This window comes from Pavona decussata, unplaced genomic scaffold (genome assembly GCF_977016875.1).
Source record: "Pavona decussata unplaced genomic scaffold, jaPavDecu1.1 SCAFFOLD_169, whole genome shotgun sequence".
Taxonomy (NCBI): Eukaryota; Metazoa; Cnidaria; class Anthozoa; order Scleractinia; family Agariciidae; genus Pavona; species Pavona decussata.
In genome coordinates this window covers 1,224,671-1,244,110 of record NW_028145580.1, presented here as the reverse complement: position 1 = coordinate 1,244,110, position 19,440 = coordinate 1,224,671, and the positions used below count along the sequence as shown (strand labels likewise).

Sequence of the window (19,440 nt, the reverse complement as noted above, 5' to 3'; positions counted from 1 at the left end):
TCTCAAGCATGTAGTCCTGTTGCAATCAAAAAATTCCTTTCAGGTCAAGGTCTTCGATGAGGTCACTAAAATGAGAAGGCATTGTCACTTGATAAATCATTGAAACTAGAACGGCAACTAGAACTGCAGGAACATCGAATTTTTTTTCCTATATTTAGCTCTGGACTCATTGGAATTTCTTCAATCGTTTCAATATGATTCAAGGTAACATCTTTGTGTTTCTTGAAATCTACAGAAGCAATTACTCGAAAGGATCTTCTGGGTTCCTCGTACTTGGCAGTAAAAGAAGACAAAATAAAAGTGGATTGTCCTTAAATTTGGCTAAAGAATCGACTTTCGTGAGACTGACGGGTTTTCTTCATAGCGATTGTGTATTTCCAAAGTAAGCTTATCAATGTTCAAGATCTTTGGTGCTTATGCTTTCATTCAGTTACGCGACGTGACCCTGTCAGTTAAAAATCAATTTAGTAAACACAATAATCCTGCTGTTGCAATCGAAAAATGCTTTTGTTTAAGGCCAAGGTCTTTGGTGAGCTGACTAAAACGTGAAGGCATTTTGATAAGTTGTTGAGTGTTCAACAAATAGACAAAAATCTCGTGAGGACAAGATCTTCTGATACCAGGGTATTTTTTAGGACATTGTGTTAGATCTGAACTTTTTAGGGAAAACCTTGATGATACTTTTCTTTGAATAAATAGCAGACTTTCTTTAACTGTTTTGTCTAAATTATTAAGAAGGTCTGAAAACTACCTTATATAGAGTGTTGGGTACGTCTATGGAGTATTCTCTAGACAATTAAAATTTATCCAAGTAAAATTATGGAGCATGCACTGTATCCTTACAAAAATAGAACTTGGCTACGTTTCACAATATTATTTTGCCTGAAAATTCTGAGTTTATGGACTGGTTAACAATTCAGTGAATTGAAGACTGAGATACTATTTGTGAAGCGCAATTTGAAAACTTTAGTTGAATTTGCGCTTAAGAAATTATTATTATTAAATTATTATTATTACGTCACTAGCCAACAAATCATTGGCCAATTGCGGTCTAGAATTGAGTTCATGTGACTGGATAAAGGAACAACGAAGATTAAGCTCCGATTTACAGAATAGAATACAAGCTTCCACATCAAAGGATATAGAAAGAGGAAAAAGGTGCAAATGTATTTGGAAATAATCTGTAATTGGAGTTTTAAGACAAAGCCCGTCTTTAACCTGCTGCGATCGAAAGCAAATTGGGGGGGGGGGGGGGGGGGGAAGGGAAGGGAAGGGGACAAGGTCAAGAGAGATAGGCCGTGAAGGAGACCAGTGAGTGGTCTATCGTCCAATTCAGTGGTCAAAAGAATAAACCAGGGGGGTGGTGTGGAGTATCAGTATCAATAGCAATATTATCTCGGCAAAGGAGCAAAGCAATCTGATTCCTCGAGTTAAGGAAATAAATGAATACATGTGACACAAACAAAGTACAAGAGCATTGAAATTCGATTCACGTAACAGCTAGCGCCGGTTGTTTATTTCTACTCACTTATGACACTGCTCAGTATTAAGGAATGTTTTTCTGTTGTGTTTTTATCTAATGTGTTTCAGAACTGACAGCCAACCAGAAAGTTGGAAGGCAGTTACATATTCTGTGGTGTCTCATGCTCTGTATCCACGTTAATTCCTGCACCGTTTGCAACGTTTCGCATTATAGACCTTTCTCACTCGGCGGCCATGTTGAGTCTCGGGAGAATAAAAGGCTTTGTTTTCGCACGGCTAGCCTCGCCCACACGCGAATTCAGTGCGAGGCTAGCCTTACGAAAACAAAGCTTTTTATTCTCCTGAGACTCAACATGGCCGCCGAATGAGAAAGGTCTATTGGTCAAAGGAACAAAAGAACGAACAACAAAACAATGCTCCCAGACACGAAAACATTGGTGCTGCAGGTTATCACAGAACAGGTGCAGGCATACTGCGACGGCAACTTCAGCTGAAACATCACTTATAAAAAAAATTCATGTTACCTAATCTACTTTGTGGTTATTTCAACTTGCTCGACTTGCAAGTTTTGGAGGTGACAGTGTTTTTAGTGTAAACTGACATGGCACTTTGGCATCCGCTTCATCAGTGAAAATTGGCTAAATAACGTAGTTTTTCGAGTCCGTTAACAACGATTTTCTAAGTAGCTTCTATCGGCGAACGGCAGTTTTCAGTGAGACTAAACACCCTTATTCAGTGAATTCGTCTGCTCATAGACATTCAAAAGATAACATATCTTTTCAGCTGGTCCAAGCCGACCGACAAGGGTTTTTATTTCTTAATTTTTTTTACCCATACTGGCGCAAACTAAGAAAATAGGTCAATTTCCTTCAATAAACATTCACCGCGTAAAAAAGTTTGTCCACACCGAGGGCAAAGTTTTACCGCTTAGTTTCGATCATCTGGCAGTTAAAATGGAAACTAGCCCAATGATAAACTCCGTTTGATAAATATGTACCAAATGACACAGTTTTCTGGCGCCAAGAAAACCGTTTTTCTAATGAGCTTTTGTCGACGGGTGGCAATTTTCAATGCAAACTAGTCCTAATTTGAACCTGTCTGTTGTGAAAATACAACTCAAAATCCATTTAGCATGGGAGGCACTTTATAGCTCTCGCACTTATATAACAAAGGCTATATATTAGTAACATGTTGACCTGTAACAATAGTTCATGATCTTCGCAGTATTCGAGCCAGTTCCCAATTACAGTTTCAAGCACAAGTCTTTGTCGTACTATACCGTTGCTTGCCGGCTCTGGAAAAATATACCAGTTCATATTAGGGCTTCGAGGCTCCTAATATTAAAAAACTTTATTGCCTAGCTTTCGATAACTCGCGCAGCAGATGCTACACGCGCGCGCTTTGCCAAAGCTAAACACATTTCCCTTTTTTCAAACTGTTAAGAAAAGAAGTTAGTTATTTTATAAAGGCGAAAAAATTTTATCCGTTTCATCTTTTAGATCGTATATATTTTTGCCATTAAAACTAGGTGCAATTAAGACAGCTGTTGAAAGGCACAACTGGTATTTAAGCCGCCTTATGTCTTCATATTAAAATAAATTAGCATAGTTAAGCCAGCTAATAATTATGAACGAGAAGCTACAATTTAAGCCGACAAAAACTTTCTCAGTGAACTGACTGTAAACTAGACTACAAGTTGTAAGTGAAATGCGGCTGCAAGTACATAGATGACTGTTCATAACGTATGAATGTAATATAGGAACAACAGATTAACATACACACATTTTTTATAATTTTAAACAGTAAATCTACAGAATGGATACAAATATTAGTTCTTCGCGATTTGCAGCTCAATAACCAAAACAAATAATTTCAAACAGTAAATTTACTGAATGGATACAAATAATAGTTCTTTGCCATTTGCACCTCATGTAGAATAACAATAACAGTAACTGCAAACAGCATTCTGTCCGCCACGATGCTGTTTAGCTAAAATTCAAGTCGCAGAAAGAGAACGGGGTTCGCTTAGTAAACGAAATTGCTAGCTGGCCACCTTATTTGGCACGATATATTTACTCCGTCCCAAAACAAAAGGAATCCGTTTTCCAGTGTGATGAATTTTGACGAGGCATTTTGCTGATAAAAGCTAGTTTTTATTTGCAAATAATCTACCGATTTCCTTCTGAACAGATATTCAGCGGATTGTCTGTCAGGTGCGGCCCTGACCATCTCTAAAGCTTGATATTTACTGCATGTAAACTGAAAACCAGAGGGGGGAAACTAGAACAGTTCGGACTGACAAACGATCTACTGAGCCAGTTATTTACGATGGTGTATTGGGATTAGCCGCTCCTTTAGACTGAAACTAGATGGACTGGAAATTGTCCACTGTATTCCACTAGGCCGTTAAGTTAATTAACCACTTAATCCTTAACGTTATACAACCAACCAACAACAAACATCGCTATTTGAATCATATCGAAGAAAAATAAACTGTTTACCTTGAATGATATGAGATTTGCTTTGCAGTTTTCGAAGACAATTCTTCATTTGCCTCAGAGCAGGGAGTCTACAACAAAAGCATCTCGAATTGAAAGATGCAATTGCCTGTTTTTGCTTTTTTTATTTATTTTTTCCTAAAAATTACTAATTGCAAGAAAACGCATGGTTAATTCACAGCTGTATTTCTGAATATAGGGCGCATGCGCCTATTAGTACGTACTGTCCTTAAGAAATTATTAGGACAGTTTCCTGTACCGTGCTCAGATGCGCAGAACATATGCGAAGTAGAAAAAAGAGGCACCGTCCTCAACTAATTACCAATGAAGAACTCCTGACCACAGGGACAGAAAGAAAGCTTCTTTAGTAAAGGGAAGGCACAAAATTGGACTACTGAAGCTAAGATTCGGTTTTCTCCAGGGAGCAGCGGAGAGCGCGGGATGATCATGCGCAATGGGTTGACAACATCCAAGAACGGACATGTTTAGACTTTGCTAGAACCGAAGCCCTCGCCAAAAATATTTCAAGATGAGAATCTGATGTAAAACTGCACAATAATGGCGCTTCGGAAGAGATAGCAAGGTGATGTATGGTGCTGCTGAGTCTTGTTATGTTTCGTTATTTACTTTATGAAATATAGTTGTTATTTTTCGACTACTAAATTCCCAGAAACTGCACTGCTCTAAATTAATTCAAGAGAAAAAATTAAATGTCTCCGCAAAAGATTATATTGTTCGCCGGCGAGGGCATGTCACAACCGCAATTTGAAGCTGTCTAGCTACAGACTTGATAACCGCTACAACACAGGCGAACCGACAGCGAAAGTTAGGGGAAAAACACAGCTTATTCTTACTACTGACATCACTAAGATCACGGGCTCGCTCACTCGACAAGTTTGATTACACTTGGGATGGACTAACATCGATCTGTTCCTTTCTCTATACTGAACAGATAAGTACCAACAATGATCTCAAAATATGGCTTTAGGATTCACTTAGTACCTGAATATTCCTTGCTGCCTCGGTTTCAGTTTTATTTGTAAGATTCTTAAAACAGTTTGAAGTGCATTTTGCGCGATCGAAATTGCCTTCCACAGCTATATAATGGATATGAATTAAAACACAAGAAGTTCCGTCAAGGCCATTCTGACAACCGCGGTTTTTAGTTGAATTTGGTCGGTTTCATTACCAAGAGTCCTACGCAAACACGATTAAATTCACAAGATCAAATTTGCATTTGCTTAATTTTTTCTCTTCTCTTTAGATAAGACCCATTACAAATAGTGTTTTTCTGTGTTTAAGAACAAGATGTTTATTATGAAGATTGTTCAATATCCTTTTCCAATTTTCTGATAGGATTTAAGGAAGCGAGTTAACGCCGCCTAGAAAACCATTTTCTGTAGCAGATGTTAAACCACAACTGCAAACATGAAAAGGCAGATCAGTTTTCCGCGAGTCTATTTCAATAGACCCAATAGCTGATGTATCTTCCAATTTAGAAAAAAGAGAGAGCTTAAAAATCACGAATTCAAACGTTTTGATCAGGCTCGAATTTTGGGTTTGCTGTTGATATATGCCGCACGAATGGTTGAACGTTAGCGTCAGGCATTGAGTAATTTCGAAAATCGATTTCAGTCGTTTCTTCGGTTTAGGTTTTTAGATGTAAGTTTTAATACATTTCTTGGAAACAGAATAACTCGCAATCAATAGCCATATGTTACGTGAACGTAATACAAAACATTTCCTAATAAGACCTACCTGTTTCAGTAAGGGAATATCGTAAAAGCTGTGTAATCGACGAACAAAATTAAAGCTCCGTGTTTGCGATGGTTGTTTGCGATACAATCGCAAATTAGAGAACACCTTTCAAAATTCAAAAGAGTGGTTCTCTCGCCGTGTCAATAACCAATTATACGAGCATTTGCATCGAAAATTAACTTACCACCTTCTTCAGCGAGCGGAAATTGCTATCCTTAAGGCAGCGACACACTGGCCGATTTTATACGCTTATCGCGGAGAACGAGTTTGATCGTAAACGGAAGCCTAGGGCGATTTTTTTTTTTTTATGCCAACCCTGGTGATTTCGCAATCTACTTCGTTGATTTCTGTCATTATAAAAAGTCGTGTGAAAAAATCGCGATATCTAATTGGTTGAATTTATTTAGCGCGGGAACGGTCACACAAGGTGAATGTATGACGATGCATGACGGCGAATTTAGTCGCCTGTATCTGACATGCCAGATAGATATCGGCGATTTTACCGCATTCGCAGTATAGTAACGGGCGCGCCTGGCGATCGGCGTATAAAATTACCTAGTGTGTTGCTACAGCTTAAGCCAACTTATTACATGTAAACGTTTAGCCTTTTTATATTGTGGTGAAAACAGAGCCAACCAACTCGCATGACAAAAACAAACAAACTAGTGAGCAATTTTAATAAACAATACTCACGAATTCGTTTCACTATTTTTCTGATCGTTTTATAGCAATTTCGAGGGATATTTGTGTCCCCTAAATACCAAAAGTTTGGATTCTTTAGCTGAATGTTAAACAAAAGTGGCATAAAAATATTTGGATTGGATTGGCTAACTTTTATTTTGAAGACGGTAAATTCGTCAAAACGGAATAAACTTGACAAATTCAATCCTAAACATACTATATTAAAAAATTACTCCAGGATTAAAAAATACCTGGAAAAAAATGTTTTACATGAAAGTCGTGTTTGTAAGAGGGTCTTAAGTGTCTGGAACTGAACGTAATTTGTGAAGCGCTTATGCCTTTCAGAAAAATTCGAGCTGGAGTTTTTTCGTTTCATCACTTTTATTCACCCGGAAACAAAAGATCAACGTTCATCTGACTGATGGGATATTTTTTATTGAGGAAAATGCCAGTTTCCGACAACAATTTTAATTTTAATTTTAATTGTTATCGGAAAAAATCCAAATGTTTTACAGGCTATTTTAATTTATAACATTTAAACAATGGTCCTCGATTCCAAAATGATACGTCCTCTTATCATTAGGGCCGCGACACACTTGCATAACCCAATCTTTAGGAAATGAACGCAGTTTTCAGTCTTGCTCTAAATTTGTTTATGAAACCGCTTCCCGTTTTATCTTTTGTTCAAGATGGGTTCTCCGAAAATAATCAAAATTGTTAGAGGCAGTGCATTACATTTAATAGCTAGAGGCTGCGGGGAACTTCGATTTCAATTCAATAACTCGCTCATCTGTTTGTCTTTCATATCCTTTTCTTCGGATCCATAACGAACATTTTTATTAAACCGTCAGAAGTGACTCTTTTTATCTTTTTTTTTTCACTGTCATTTTGACAGATTGCACAAATGCCGCCAAGGACCGGGTGTATTGAAAAAATATTTCGGAAGTCGATAATTGCAGTAAGGTCGTAAATAAATTTACCCTCTGAAAAGCCTCTACATAAGATACTTGAGATATAAGGCAAAATCATTTTAGTAAGGTCCGATGTGAAGGGTATATAGATTAGTTAGAAAGCCATCATTTGCGTTTATTTTGCTCCTCTTACTATTAACAAATACATTTGTATGGATTCTATTTTTTGGATATTCACAGCCAGCTCACTTTCGTGCAGGTGGAGATACCTTCAAAATTGAACTGCAGAAATGTTTTGAAAATTATCAATGGTAACACTTTAAGCCGTTCTTTGCATTAGTTAACGAAAGCGGCGAATTGTATTAGACGATCAGTTTGTCGTTTATCCCTAGGATTAACTAATCCATTGTGTTATAAAATTCAAAATTGGCAATATTTGACGTTTTCCCCAAACGTTTATCAGTGCACATTCTCAGTTGACAATGAATGCTTCATTACAAGCAAAAAGGTTTTTGCTGTAAGATATGGTTTACCAGTCAAAGTCTTTGCCGGCAAATGTATGTTGGGGTTCAATTTTTATTTTCGTGCATTACCATGCATACACAAAAACAAAGAACTGAATAAAAATTAAACCAAAATAATATTGAACAAAGCCAAATTCACTTCACTAGTAAGGCTAGATATTCAAATGTGCGTCTAATTTTTACTCCTTAATCGTGAGATATGGAATTTACGAATCGATAAAAAACTTTCCTTCAAATCTTTCAAAAATTACGAAGATATAGTTCCATAAATTATGGTAAAATTACAAACGTCTATCAGACAAAACGGAGCTATGCCTTCGTTATTTTTAAAGACAATCAAACTTGGAATTTTTACTAATTTAAAGGTGCTCATATCAGCGGGGTCAATGAATTTTCTTTACCTCAGACCTACTTCCAAATTTCAAATTACATGCACCGTGATGAATATTTCTACATGTCAATAAAAAACGAAATTTTACGGAAAACTACAGAACTTTTTAGTTTTCGAAATTACTCGAAAGCGAACATTACGTGTTGAACATAAGCAAATTTTAATTTTGTTTCTCTCTCTTTTTTGGTGATTTATACTTCACTGAAATTACAAGTGGCTACATATCAGTACTTACCTACTATCTGAAGTACATGTTATCTCGAGATGCCAGCATTACATGGTCAGACAAGCAATGTATGAGAGAGCGGCGATCTCTCAAAGCAATAAAGTATACTGGTTCCACTGCCAATAAATAATAAATAAAATATCACTTAAGGGATTTACATATATTTTATTGGCTTTGAAAAAAATGTCATTACAAATTTACAAGATTACAATGATTGCTCTTTGCATGATAACGAAGCGAGGACGAGCCAACGTCAGTAGGTTGCCTCAAGTATATGCAGGATAATCTCCGTTGTTTTCTTTCTGTAACATTAGGCATTTAGTCCGAAAGGAGGGAGGAGGGAAGAGAGGGGGGGTCTCACCCTCTCCCCCCACCCCACCAGAGGTGGGGTACTTGAATTTTTATCATAATGCATATCTGTCTTGATTTACAAGAACATACCCCCAGAAATTGGGCACATTTTTTGACTTTCTAGGCTTTCTAGTTTACTGATGAAGAGGTTCCCGAAACGTCTGAATACCATGCAAAACAAATTCGAACTAGTACGGAGATTGACTGAGTACGAACTTTGAAATTGATGGTCTTCATTGGTCTAACAGGATTTGACCTGCTCGGATTCTTTAAGTAAAAAAATTAAGTCACAGAAATTTCAGGAAATATTAGCGAACGGACTCTTATCGCATGATTTTCCGATGGAGCTGAATGCCGTTGGCCTAAAATCCTAGCCGAACTGATCTCGCACAGTAAACAACATTTCTGTCCTTCTGAAAGCGGTAGGAATTAATTTTACTATGTTGCGAACGTTTAAGGTGAAATTTCAACAAACGTAAGAAAATTCTAGCCGTCTCAATCACAATTAAGACATGCAATTAAATCCCAATTTCTGAGGCATTTGAGGCCTACCGAGAAGATATTCACCGACCGAAACGAGCGGTTAATATAACTTATATGTTTCATGTTTTTCGTTAAATATAACAGATGTTCATTCTCGCTTTTTTTCCAAACAATTACGCTGTCCAATTTGTTGTGAAATCTCTAGTGCTATTCTTCTTATCCTACCTTGTTTAATCGAGTTTTTCTGAGCTATAACCACTGATCCAATGTTGAAAAAGGCGCTATCGATCGTAAGAACTAGTCAGTGCTTCTTCATTAAAGAATGTTTTATGGATTTTGAGCCACGCAATACTACAAGACTTAATCCCTATACGTATTCCCACGCTTAATTAAAAAATGCGTTCACCTGGCTTTCAGAGAAATATAAATACAGTGGGTCGGTTATTAAAAGACAGTTTAGACGGTGTTTAACAAAACCACGTTCTAAGTTATTTTCAATTTTGCAAACAGTCATATCTAAACATTGGTTGCTGCTGACGGCAACAAGAAGGCTTGCATCCCAGACTAGAAAACTATGTATCTACTTAAAAATGAACCACTTTCAAAAAGATTTGGAGGCCCACTGATTGTCTTAAGCCGCGGCCTTACTGGCCCAGTGTGATTGCAACTGACTCGTTTCCGTCGTTATAGCACCCTGTTCAATTTTTGTCTACATAAGCATATCCATAGTTACATTAATTCTCTTCAGCCTGGGATCTTATTGAGTTTCTGAATCTCCTGCACGCAGTACGAGCGGCAGTCAATACTTAACTGATTCTCACACAGGCGTTATCCAATGTCTCTACGAAAAAGTAACAACACTTCATTGATCACTAAATGGAAGTAATACTTGGCGCCATGCTAAACATTTCTCTGGACCTTCAATGTAGTCTTCGTGTACTTTCTATTGTTCGGAACAACCAATCACAGAGCACAGAAGTCAATGGCGTATGAAAACGTACTTTTGATCCTTAGACCTCCGATTGGTTGATTTAAATTGAAGACGTGCAGACTGGGAAGAGTGCTCCCGCCCCCGCCCCCTTTTTGAGAGCTGTGACAACGAAACCTGCAGGGTTTAATCGGTACATCCAAAACTGTTAATTTTCTCGTTTCCTGTACCCAAAATGGAATTATGTCGTCATATGATATTCGAATTACGTCATCGAGTCTTCGCAGCTGCCATCTTGAATTTCTCGACTCCTCCAAAACCTCAACCCAAAAAAATAAAATACTTAAAACCAATAAAGAAATGGTTAAATGGTATAAAAACGACAATAAAATTAATTTTTATAATAAACTGCTATCTATTTATCTAACTGCTATCTAAAAGGTAAAAATTCCAAATTTGGAAAAACCTAACTGTCAAAAACTTGTTTCCATGGAAACGTCAAGTCACGGGAACAACTAGAGGTTGCTTACCAGAATCCTAACTCGAAATCCAATTTCAAAGTCAGACTTTTAAGTCTGACTTTGAAATTCTTAAAAGATTCTTAAAAGAATCTACTTGATTCATAAGACCGTTTTAGGAGAAATGTCCTAAGAAATACAAAAACCTATAACTAAGAATAACACTTAGGATTGATTATTATGCCGTGTTTACACTAGGCTGCATTATAATCGAGTTATATTTGACGAGCGTTCACATCAACTAATTACAGTCTTTGCGTTGATTACATGTACAATCGGATTATGATTAGTTCAAACAACCTAAGGGGGTTGGTTGAAGTAATTACATTGCGTGATTGACTAAAATCCGATGGAGTCCGTTTGCCGACATTTTCCACCCCGACATTTAATAAGAGACGTTTTTTTAGTTATGTTATTCGTTGTTGCTGTTGTTGTGTTGTGATTTTGTTGTTTTGCATTTTTCAAAGATCCTCGCTGCAAAACTTCGAGCCGAACTGTTTCAATTACAGAAAAGAGTTAAAGACAATGATAAAACAGGTTTTAGTCAAAAACGCCAAAGAATTCAATCACGGTGGCGGTTTCAGACCTTCAGATACTGGTGGAGGAGCAATCTCGAACCTCTCCATGAAATGGAGTCACTCCGCTCCTCGGCCCTACGAGCCCCCTTTGGGTGTAAAAAATAAGGGTGGGTGGATGTCCAGGTCCCCTCCCCAAGATCCACCACTGAATAATGTATAATGGCTCATATACCATGGCCGCTAGGCCAATCAGATCCCTGGAATTGCATATACAATGATCCAGTTTTTAACAATTGCATTTTTTTGAAGCCGCTCTTGCATGTTGAGTAACTGTGCTGATTCTGTCACTGACGGCAGACACTAAATTTGAAAATCACAAATTAGACAAATTAGGCTGTCATCACTGTCATTAAAACAAGTATATGGCCATTGCTTGTATAGTCTATTGGTGGAAATATATAAAATTACACATTTCATTGTTTGGGCGGGCTCGAAGAAAAGTTCAGAATGTACCACCGAAAAAACGAAAAACAACGGAACATTTCTGTCAAATCGTAACTGTATATTGAAGAAAGTGCCGGTCACAGCAGGTATGCCTAAATATGAGTTCTTTGAATGGAAACGTCATTAATGTAAACCTCCCTGGCAGAGCATTTGACAGGAATACAGTATACATAACAAATTTTAAGCTTAATCAAGCGCTTCAATGTTTTAATTTGGGCGCGACTTCTAACAAAATTGACGGAATTCATGAAAAAATTTTAAAACTTTTGTATTATACGATTAAGATCCTGACTTATTTTTAGACATGGTTATGCATTAGAAATTAACTTGCCAAAACCAAAATAACAATGAAATTCACCCATCAAGTCTCGAATAGTATTAAAACAATAATTGCCTGTACCAAAAGCGTTAATAGGAAGATTGGGTATCCGTTGAAACAGGTGCCGAATGCATTTTACCTGAACACTTCAGACACTTTAGCAAAAACTAGTGAATTTTCAATTTATCCTAAACGGAACTGCTCAATTTTTAAGTTAATAAAAATAAAATATTTTTATTATGATTTAACTGGCCATGGATATTTTAAAATTTCATTCAAATTAAAAGGGTGGCTTCGTTGTTGGGCGATACCACTGAATATTGCAGTTTAAGTTTGCGTGCGATTGATCTTATTCCGGAATAAGAATAAGCGGAATACCTGTTAATATTTTTCTTTTCAGTAATTTGGAAGGCTATTTCTGCAAACGTTCGCTGACACATGATAATTTAAGAGCGATTTTGTACTCCAGTAACCCAAAAAACCTCTTATGAGGAATTTCTTGCCATCATTGTATGTATTCCTGTTCGGGCTGATATGAGTAACATTAATATTAAGTCCCGTGTTAGTGAGTCAGAATCGTAAGACGTGTTTCATTTTCAGTACCTGCCCGTTTGTCAATAACCAATACATTTACATGACTATCAAACGATATCATCTTAGGAAAACTCAGTATTGTGATCCAAAAATTTCCATCAAGAGGAAATGTGCTTTTTTAATCCGCATAAATACTGGGCCTATATTGAGCCAGCACTGAACTCGTCCACGAACGAAATTGTTTATTATTTTTAAGTATTCTGTTTCAAAATCGCTCGCCCGGCTTAACGGTCATCTTGTGAGAGACAAACTTCCCGTGATGTGTGTTCGTGAAGAAACTCGATGTTTCTTCACGTTTGGTAGGCTAAAATGTCATTTTTAAAACTTGAACTTCTGAGCTATATCGAGCTACGGTCTTTCAAACAAAACGCAAATACAGCTTACAAGTTCGAATCCGAATAAAATCCCCTGCACTGAAACATTTTTCACCCTGTGGCCATTAATTATATTGCTTAAGTTAAATATCTATTGTAATAATTTTCTCAATTGCTTGTCCGAGGAAATATTATATGAAAGATTTTCCATGGCTTCATCTTAAATTGAGAAATTACCAAGCCGGAAAGATTATTTAGCAGCTCACCTTTTGTTATAAATTTTTTAAACCTTGCACAGCTCCGGTGTACATCTGTGTGTGAGTGCCTTGTTTTCCGCTTTCAACCAAGAAATATTGAGTGTGCGTGCGTTCATTACAGTTGTCAATCATGTGTCAACTCGAGTTTGGGCTTCATTCTAATTTAACACTACCAAACTGACACCTTTTTCATAAACTCTTCATTATCATAAAAAAAAAAAGGTCTCATAATTTAAACGAAAAATGACATTTGCCTTGATTGTAGCTTTGAAGCAATATTTCACGAAATATAAATTTTACATTCTCTATTAATATCCGTCAAATATACAATGGACACTTTAAAACTGAAGAATAGGAGACGACAAACTAAGAAAAATCATTTCTGTTTTTATAAAGAGACACGGAATTAATGAGATGATCTATTTTAGCCTGGTGAATGAATGAGAATGATATATTATTCACTAAGTGACACAGGCGATGATACTCGGAAATCCGCGAGTGCTCCTATCAGGAGTTGAACCTAAGACCTTCCAATTACTAGTTCCGATGCTCTGTCACTGAGCTTTAGGAGACCCATAGGAGACTCGCAAGAGCTTATATTCCATCAAACTAGGTTTATGCGACAAACATCCGGCTGCATACTGCTAGGATTGAATGACAACGTGTGGGACAGAGCTGTTTCGACAAAGGTTGTCCAAAAAAGCGTTAATGCGTACGCGACAATGCCGAAAGCTAATCTGGGAAATTTTAATAAAAGCTTAGAATCTATAATGCCTCGACCGTACAGCGAAGACCTGAGATAGCGGGCAATATGGATTCTGAGCTCTTATTGAAGTTTATTGGGTATTTCCCAGACTTCCTTTCATGCCGAGAGATAGAGACTTTTTTTGACTGCGAACTGTCTAATTGTTTTCGAATAACTCAATGGCTGATCTATTTAACAACGAAATTCGACAAAATGGTTCATTTCTAGCAAGTTGGTTTATGAGTTCAGCAATTTTTTTTTTGCACGCTCGCTTATAGCACTAGATCGAAAGTGATTAGACCGCCATTGCGTAGCCAATCTAATACTAGCCAGTGTACCACTACGTTATGTTACATTTTATTAGATGGTTTGATGTTTAGACCCTTATCCGCACTCGGCGGCCATGTTGAGTCTCAGGAGAATAAAAAGCTTTGTTTTTGCACAACAAGCCTCGCACTACATTCGCGTCTGGCCGAGGCTTGCCGTGCAAAAACAAAGCTTTATCACTCGTAAAATTCATACGAAACTACATCCGGGACCCTAGTGGCGTATTTTCCTCATCCTCGCCAGTACTTCCTATTGATGACGTCATTTGCCGCTTTTCACGGTTTGTTGTGCAAACAGTTAGTGCGCTCGCTCGTAAAATATTGTTTTTCCATTCGAAAATAAAATTCATATCTTCACACCGCCGTGTAACACTCTCTTTTTTATGTATATAAGAACGTTTAATTTTGGGGCTGAGGCCGAACGTTCTAATTTTTTTTTGGCAATTTGAGCTTTAGACGGTTATTAAGTTATCTGTTATAGTATTTCAATAAATCTAAATCTGTAAATTCGAGGGTAAATAAAGTTTATTGATTGATTGATTGATTGATTGATTGATTGATTGATTGATTGATTGATTGATTGATTGATTGATTGATTGATTGATCTATGCGGACGTGACCAAGACACCTATCAAAGAGCAATATGTGCCGTAATGTGGTGTCAGGTTGCTTGTGACATGCTCTGTTGCGCGGCTTACATGTACTCTATTGCTCCATGGGTACAAAGATTTCGCGGCAGCCAATTCTCTCTCTCTGGTCAAAATATTAGAAAAAGGTTCTTCACTAAATCTCAGCCTGGGTAATGTTCTTAGTATGTTCTTTAATTTTGGTTTATCTCAGCCTGAACATTTTATAAAAAAAGGTTCAGAGTTCTGCTGTAGTTTGACTTGAGCCCACAGGCGAGTCAAAACACAAAAATTTAATTAGGGAGCTGTTAACCTTTTTTTATGGATAAGTAATAAAGAAAACTATGGGAAAATTATTAAACAGGATGAACGCCCTCGCAATTTCATGAAATAATTCTATATAAGCACGGCACTGAAGAGCGCATCTTAAACAGCATGAGGCCGCTAAGAGATAAAATGAGATAAGATCGAAGGTTGTCGTTTTCAAAGATTCGGAATGAGCAAATTTTACTTTAATATGAGCCCAAAATCGCAAACTGCGAACGATCTTTTCCTTTTTCCTGTGGCGTGCCCATGCGTTTAGTAAGTAGTTTTAAGAGTATTTTTTTTTCTCGCTACCCAATTAAACTTAGACGGAAAAATTCGTAGTCGGCTCGGAGACAGCTAAAACATCCCAAAAATGATTCGAGACATTAATTATCCATTGTTAATTTCTGAAAAAAATTGTAACTAACCTACTTAACTACAAATTAAAATATATTCCTTGATGAATTTTTTATACCGATTGCATTCGCTGTTCATCAGGCTCTCAAAAATCGTTTCCGAACAGAAGACTGCGTAAATGATATCACTGGAAATCATTCCTGCGTGGCATAAACTTCCTTGAATCTTCCTTCTCCCTCAAAAACTTCCTCAACCTTTTCACTCTCAAGAACATACCAAAAGGTTTTCAGTTTTTAATGTGGTTTTTACATTGAAATTATAGTTCGACGAGATCCGCGTAAAGTGTGAACCAGTTTGAATGAAACCTTCAAGTAGCATGATGTTGTCTGTTTATACATAGTTATGCAAAACCAAATTTAAAATTTTGTTTTCTAGTTTGCGAATTTTGTAAGTCTGGAGAGAAATAGAGCCGACTTCTAGCAAAATGAAATAAAAAATAAGATCTCACCTTTCAAGTTTGCTCTATCTTGCTAAGATCCGATTAAAACAGCCCCCCAGAATGTACTTCTGCTTCAGAATCACAATCGTCATGTCATGTCCATATAGTTTACAAAATGCAAAAGGATTTCAACACAATTGACTTGTACCACGAAGGAAACAGGAATTGAATTAATCCTCATAAAGCGGTACGATCAAATAAACTTATTGCCGGATAAAGATCAAAAACTTATTAAATAATGACGCGTCAGTCGGTTAAGATCATGATCGCGCAAAAGGTGGGCATAAATGGGGGAAAGATGTATTAAATAATTTTAGAATATCAAATTCCCGCGTATTGTAAAAGGCAAAAAGAAAGCACCGTACTTTAACCATACCTGCAGATCCCAATCGGACGTTTTTGCCGTCTATAGGAGAATTGTATTTTTCACATTAAGTTATCAAAAGCGAAAGTTAAGGGTTTTAGAGTTTTCGTGACCTTTTTATCATTGTTGTCTGTTATTTGTCGTCAATTTAAAGATTATGCTGTCTTAAAACAAAATTAGCACGCTTTGTCGTTAAAAGTCGTGACAGATCGCATTACAAACTTTGTAAACGTTTGCGAATTGAAGCCGGTCAATTGGGCAAAACGATTGATAGGCATGCGTCGCAAGTGTTGATAAATGTCTGAGTGTGCGGTCCGCTGCACGACTTCCACGTCAAAACAAATTACCAAGTTCAAGTTCCATGAAGAACGTGACCTCATGCATCGCGCTCAGTGAATTTACTTCCTTCTCTACATAAACGTCAATACTGCGTCTACGAATAGACCCTTATCACACGGCAGCCAACGTTGAGTCTCGGTGGAATAAAGAGCTTTGTTTTTGCGCGGCAAGCCTCGGCCAGACGCGAATTCAGTGCGAGGCTTGCCATGCAAAAACAAAGCTTTTTATTCTTCCGAGACTTAACATGGCCGCCGAGTGATAAGGATCTATTCAGACTCTTAGTAGTTTGGCCACATTTGACAAAAAGAATGTTTTGGAATAATCGCGAAGTAGATTCACTGAAAAAAAGTGACGGGGTCGTCATGTTTGGGGGCCGGTGAAGGGTGCGTGTTGATGACATGTACTTTCGCGGTGTTTCGAGGTGTTTCGAGGTGTTTCGAGGTGTCTCGCGTCCAAGCGATGTAGCGCGTCTAGTTTAATCTGTAGATACCTAAGCCCCTATTTCAAATTTAAAAGCTTATAGAGCTGGCTATCAAACTATACCAAGAATTTTGAAATAAAATGAATTGTCAAATTTTTCACGACCTCTAAATGCGAGCGTCCGAATCACCTTTTTAAAGCCGTACAAGTCAAAGTGAATTTTGTTTTTCGCTAATTTAATTTGCTCCTCAGTTTCCGGACCCAAAGCGCTAAAGAAACGTGTCTGCGTTTTCCCATATTCAATCGCAATGAAAAGTTATAGAACATTTTTGAAATAGGAGGAAAAAAATGTGGAGTGATCGTACAAAAATCGCTCTCGGAGAAAAAATATTTCGAAAGAAAAAATTCGCAGACACATTTTTGTTGTTTATATGTTAAACTAGCAACTGTCCAAATTTGAAGGCAAAGAAACAAATTCCTTTTGAGTTTTAGCTCTTTGAAGAGGCTCCTTTAAGTGAAAAAATCGATTCGAGAAAACAGCGCTAACAATTCGGCAATTCATTTTATTACAAAATTCTTGGTTTAGTTTGATAGCCAGCTCTATAAGCTTTAATTTGGTATGAGGGTGTAGGTATCTACAGTTTAAACCGGACGCGCTACATCGCTTAGACGCGAGACACCTCTGAAGGTATAGGGTAACCTTAAAGTGATCCTTGTTTTTTTCCTCTCATCGTTGCCGGAAGAGATCTAGAATAAGAAAGACAAGCCACTTCACTCCAGACTGCCGGAAAAAAATTTTCCGCCGGTTGGAGAAAAAAAATCGAAAAACAAACGGCGCCACAAGAAAATAGGTCCGGGCGATAGCTTTATTTATGAAAAATCTAATTCTGTAATTTTAAACGCGGACCCAAAATCAGAATCACGCTATAGTTTGACCATAGAAACGTGCCGAGCAGTTCATAAAAGAATGTGTTTTCATAAATGATGTTTGAACAAACACTTTTTTTTAATTGGGGCAATAAAACAGGTCGATAAAGACGGTACAACTTCATTGTTGGATGCGGTCTACGACAAGTCTACGATACGAGTTGTTTTTGTGTTAATAACATGGGTGACAATTTACCTCTTAATTTTGGCGCGTTCATTTATAATTTCACATGTGAAATTACAAATTTGCTAAGGCAAACGTTCACGAGTGTCAACCACGAAATTAAAAGGTAAATAAAGGCTCGGAAAATTATTAGACATAATATTTTGACAAAACGCAAATGAAATTAATTCCTAATTTCACGAGTATACCATTTGATTAGCCATACAAATGAAACCTACAAGTTACTCACGATTGTCAGGAGCGATGCGTGAAATATCGTACAATAACGAGAGTTGTATTAATAGCATTTCTTGCAGGAAACAAAACAAAATTATAACAAAATTATGGCATTGACAAAATGGAAATCCTTAATTAAACTCTTTTTTTTATATAAGAACCTATTCTTTTATAAGAAAGTTGAGGATAAGATTTATTTAACCAAAATTTAAGAACAAGCTAAGAACATTACCCAGGCTAAGAGCCAGTTGAGAGAGTTGGCTGCCGCGACATTTTGTACCCAGCACTAGAGTACATGGAAGCCGCGCAACGTAGCATGTCACAAGCAACTGGACATGCTTTGGTCACGTCCGCAAAGATTTTTTGAAATACTATAACAGGTAACTTAAGAAGATATTAAGAACTTTTTCAGGTTCAAATTGCCAAATAAATAACGAAGTTTTGCCTCAGCCCCAAAATTAGACGTTCTTCTACAAAAAAATAAATGAAGAGTGTATTAAAAGAACAAAACAGTGCTCCGTGCTTTAGGGGAATTCTCTGTCTTTTATTAATAAAATAAAATTCTTCACACGCCTCATTTCAGTAGACACCATGTCGGAAATGTACAAAAATATTTACAAAGATAATCACTTTTCTACTACATCAACTCTTCCATTCCTTCGCAATTTGCATATATAGTACAGGCACTTAGGCGACAACTTTAAAAACACTCATTGAAACTATAGGATTTGTCAACGATAATAGATCAACCGGCATCATATTATATGAAGAGTCTAAAATTATAAAAGTTTTGTGTTGGCTTAAGTGTTTCTTTGTATTAATCTTAAATAAAACAGATGCGAAACAAAGTAATGCTTCATCAAATGTTTTCACA

The 19,440-nt window shown here is 37.0% G+C and overlaps 1 protein-coding gene across 6 annotated transcripts in view; it reads right to left on the bottom strand.

The window, feature by feature from the left end:
- The window catches only part of LOC146464116 (soluble guanylate cyclase 88E-like), a 29,826-nt gene extending 13,555 nt beyond the window's left edge, over nucleotides 1-16,271 (bottom strand). Inside the window, exons 1-2 of one of the 6 annotated variants that reach the window (XM_085083721.1) lie at nucleotides 16,126-16,271; nucleotides 8,481-8,587 (exon numbers count right to left, since the gene is read on the bottom strand). The gene's annotated coding sequence lies outside the window, so the exon portion shown is untranslated. Of the gene's footprint in view, nucleotides 1-3,983; nucleotides 4,099-5,738; nucleotides 5,881-5,922; nucleotides 5,979-8,480; nucleotides 8,588-13,266; nucleotides 13,304-16,125 lie in introns of those variants that run through there. The other 5 variants (XM_085083722.1, XM_085083726.1, XM_085083729.1 and 2 more) reach the window with 5 other exon arrangements.
- Between the last annotated feature and the right edge of the window lie 3,169 nt (nucleotides 16,272-19,440).